This window comes from Mus caroli, chromosome 3 (genome assembly GCF_900094665.2).
Source record: "Mus caroli chromosome 3, CAROLI_EIJ_v1.1, whole genome shotgun sequence".
Taxonomy (NCBI): Eukaryota; Metazoa; Chordata; class Mammalia; order Rodentia; family Muridae; genus Mus; species Mus caroli.
This window is the reverse complement of record NC_034572.1, coordinates 125,231,785-125,236,585: the sequence shown is the minus strand read 5'-3', so window position 1 is coordinate 125,236,585 and position 4,801 is coordinate 125,231,785. Positions and strand designations below refer to the sequence as shown.

Here is a 4,801-nt window from a genome sequence, read left to right as displayed (position 1 = left end):
TTTCTGCTTCCCTAACTAATGCAGTCTCAGGTCCCGCGCGCAATTGGATTGGAGCAGAAGCTGTGTTCCACTCACCAGAAGTCTTAAGATCCTGTGGCAGGTGTTGTGGGTAGCTGGTGAGTGTCAGCCGACCCTGCGCCCTAGCTACCCCGGTGCTTTTCTCTACATTTTTTCTAAGCCAAAATATAAACTATAACCTAATAAGGACAAGAATATAAAAGAGACACAAAATAAGCAAAAAGACTTTAAAGTTTTTCTTAAACCTTAAAATTCAAACTTAAATGTATAAGCAATAACTTTCAAAACAACTGATCTTAAAACAATGAAATGACAGAACGAGACTTGGGAAGGACGATAGATAGATTTGCTCAATACAAAACATACTGTCTTTGCCTGTTTCCCCAGAAGGCAGAGCTGAATCAGAAACATATGCACAGTTCCAGTGAGCAGGATTGAAAGGCAAGGGATGTGATTCAGAGGAAGAGAAACCATAAAGATGCGCTAAGAAGATACTGTCGTTGTCTTGGGGAGGGAGATTAGTGGTTTTAGAAAACCATATATGAAAATTTGATAAACTGGATTATATTAACACTAAGTCTGAAAATGTGATTATTAAAATAAAACCTTAAAATTGAAAGAGAAGAGCATGGGGTAAGAAGAGATATTTTAAACATGTATATGATTGTAAAAAAAAAAAAAAGTTTTATTGTATATACAAACATATTTACATGTATGGAAATCCTGATATTAGCAAAGATAACCTGAAGGGCTGAAGAAGTACTTTTGAAGATAACAAATGGGCAATAAACACGATATATGATCATCAAAATTAAACTAAAACATAATGGATTATCAGTTCTCATCATTCATGTATCTCAGATGTGTGCCCCTGACAGCTCTGAGGTTTGGCATATATATGGATCAACAGGAGTTCTTGTCTTGAAAGTACACATTTGACTTCACCATCACCTACTACAGTTGGAAGTCTGTATTCTTCACTCCTACTCAAAAGAAGCATATACATTTATGATCCAAAACACACAGACAAGAATTATGACAGAACTGTGTTCACAAGTTATGGAATAAACAACCAAATTATGATGTGTTCCTGTGCTGGCTTGGCACAGGCTGAAGTCATCTGAAGGGAGGGGACATCAATTGAGAAAATGTCTCCATAAAACTGGCTATAGGGCATTTTTGTTAATTAGTGATTGATGGGGCAGGAATCAACCTATTGTGGGTGGCACAATCTATTGTGGGCTTATGGTCGTAGATTCAATAAGTAAGCAGGCTGACCAGGAAATAAGCAGCCCTCTTCCATGACCTGTGCATGAGGTCCTGCCTCCAGGTTCCGGCCCTGTTGAGTTCCTAGCCTGATTGCCATCAATGATGGACAGGAATATGGAAGCTTAAGCCAAAGAAGCCCTTCCCACTTTAGTTTACTTTGGGTAATGGTGTTTCGTAATAGCAAAATTACCCTAAGACCGTTTCTAAATGAAATAATGTGGTCACTATATTCAATGATCTACAAATTTTCCTAAAGGAGGTAAATTGGTTATTATATTTAGAGAAACATTGTATCATAAAAAGTAGAAAAGTAGAGACAAAGTTTCCACTAAAGTAATTATATGAGTTCTCTTTTAGAAAAAAAAGCTATAGTTAGCGAATGGAGGACCGATTTATGAGCCATTAGCAATATTTCACTTTTCATCTGAATCAATGATTACTCAATCTAAATAATTAGCTGAGCTATGCATTTTTTAACAAAATAGAAAAGTTTAAGGAACACAGGTGTGCAAAATAGTTCAGAACAAAACACCCTTGAAGGAATTATAGCATTTCCTTAATCAACCTTGGCTTTGTAGTTATATACTCACATTACAGGGCTAAGTTGCCAATGTGTTAGCCATTTGGTTAGGATAATGTCTACTTTGCAACTTCAAGGATCTATAAAGTTTGCTCAAGTCCTTGGTCCTAACTCTTGTTCTTCCCATTGTCACTGTACCATCAAGTACAATCTGGAACCTAATAAACACTTCCATTCTATCTTCGTTGCTTAATTTCCAACAGTATCTTCCTGGAAGACAATGGCTCATGAGCAGTGTGGCTATTGTTTTGTAATTGCTACAAGGCATGTCTTGAAGCTCCTTTTCAATATTCCCTAATGGCCTCATAGTGGTGATGATCGCTTGCATGCCCATGACACTGTCCATATACCATTCTCTCAAAAGTCCTGATAGCCGACAGCTCTGAGTCCAATTATTCTTTTAGGAGTTTTTGTATTTTTTGTACTCAATCTCTCTGTATAGACAATACTTTTTTTCCATGTTGAGTTTCCAAGGAACAAATCAAATTATGTTTTTCTTGTGCATAAACTCTAACAGTTTTCCTATGGAACAAAGAACAAATGTCATAGGCATGTGTTCAAGGGCCTCCTAAATCCAGCTTCATTTGCAAACACAGTAAGACTCTCCAGATCTCATCCTCTTCCAGTTGAGAAGCAATGCTGTTCTCCTACATATCTGACTTATTTTCATAAGCTTACATTCAAGCTCCCCAGTAAATCTGCAATGCATGGAACAAAACAAGCACCTAAAATAGGAATCAAGTCAAACTTCATTTAAATAAATATAATATTGACTAATTTTAAAGACCAGTATTTTCTGGAAAAAAAAATCTAAGAAATCTAGTTTTAATCTAAGAAAATAGAAAACAATCATTAGAATTTGTTCACAACTAGAACAAAAAGAGTTGTTATTAAATTTTAAAGGTTGTTTGCCAACAAATTTTGATGAGTATCAGTAAAGAAGTAAGGCAAAGGTGACTGCCATGCCACCCACATTTAAATCCAAGTCAATGATATTACCAATGCAATAAAATCAGAAAAAGAGTGAAGTTGTGCAGCCACTTGCAAAGGATACTTTGTCTTTCCCAGTAGAGTCACTGGGCATACAAACCACATGTAAGGATATGTCCCATGCTCAGCAGTACATGGTCAACACAAAGTAAACTAAGTAGTGTTATTTTAGAGTTTATTGATTGACATTGCTTTGCTTGGGCATTTTTTACCTTACTGGACTTTTGCTCTTATATCATGGTTTCTAGGTTTTGTGATTATATAAAGTTTGTGTGTGTGTGTGTGTGTGTGTGTGTGTGTGTGTAAATATGTGTTTGTACATATGTGCATATGTGCATGTGTTCGTGTGTATGTGCATGCATGAGAGTATGCTCACACATGCACATGTGCACATGTGTACACACACATATGTGTATGTGTGTTTCTTTTTTCATGCTTTTTATGCTGGTATTTGTTAAGTTGCTGGTTGTTTTTGTTTTTTTTTCTAAAGAGAGACCATATAAGGCATGGAGTTGGGCAGGAGGGAGAAGGGAAAGATCTGGAAGGAGATGAGGGGTGGTTAACCATAATCAGAATATAGTGTGTGGAAAATATTTGTAATAAAAGGTAAGTTCTTTGTTTTGTTCTTATTCTTGTTAACTTGCAAGTTTGTTTTCTAAAAAGGATCAAAGAGAAGTCATGGAGTTGGATGAGTGGAGAGACAGAGACAATCTGGAAAGAGATGAGGGAGAATATACCATAATTAGAATACAGTATATGGAAAAATGGTTTTCAATAAGGAAAGAATGAAGTCAGATAGCAGGAACCAAAAGACAAGCTTTCTTTGATTATATGTAATATATTAGCCTCTTAAAGATTATAATTAACTGAAAAGTCAAAATTAACTAGCAAAGTGGTCATGCAGCTAGTCAGAAAATAAATGTATAAATATATTAATATTTCTATAGGCCAACTTTAAAATGTAATGAAAATATTTATAAAAGCAACAACAGACAATGGAACTATTTCAAACCAAGATGAATATCTGAGGCAAAGGAAAGATAGAAGAAAAGTTTCTGCAAGCTGACCAAAGATTACTTGATATGGAACTCAAAAGACTCCATGATGAAAAATTAATGATCCAACTTAAAAGACTAAAGGATGTCAATTAGACATTTCTTAAAGAAAAGAAAACAATGGTCAATAGCTATGTTAAAAGGAAAGGCACTCAGCATCACTATCTGTTACGGAATTACAAGTTTAAACTACAATAACACATCAACTTAACCCAGTTTGAATGGTTATCACAAATGGTTATGGAAAAGGAAAAAATGATGGTAAGTAGAGAAAAAGAGAGAACCTTGCAGACTGTTGGTGAGAATATCTCTTGTACACCCATGTTCACTGCTGCATGATTCACAATGGCTAAGCTATGGAATAAGCCTTCGTACTTATAGATGGAAAGCAGATAAATAAACTGTGATGTAAATTTCCAACTGAACACTGTTATATCACAAAAAATAAATTCCGCCATTTTTAATATAGTACACGAAGGTAAAGGGCACGGAGCTGAGTGAAAAAAAAATCAGGTAAATACAGTATATTCTCTCTCAAATGCTGAATAAAGAATTCCAGATAAGTCATAGAGCTTCAGCAAAAAATATGAGAAATATAGAAGTGCATCTGTTGGAGGAAAGACAGGAAGCTCGTTCTAAAAGAGAAAAAGTCATAAAAGAAAAAATAGCTTGGCTATAAAAATAATCCGTTTCCTAATTTAAAGGCACCATAAGTAAAGCTGGCCAGTCGGAGGACAGTGACCTGCCCTGCAGGGAGCGCCATCTTGGCTCCGGGACTCCGCCGAACTTAGTCTGTACAGGTCAGAGTGAGGACCACAGAGGCAGACAGCTTCTGGGACAGGCGGGAGCCACAGAGCCGCTGAGGCAGCACCCTTTTGGGGCCGCAGAC

General features: G+C 36.3%; 1 protein-coding gene across 1 annotated transcript in view; it reads right to left on the bottom strand.

Moving 5' to 3' along the window:
- LOC110291927 (proteasome subunit beta type-1-like) overlaps positions 1-4,801 on the bottom strand; it is a 27,178-nt gene that overhangs the window by 912 nt on the left and 21,465 nt on the right. The gene's annotated exons all lie outside the window — the stretch shown is intronic.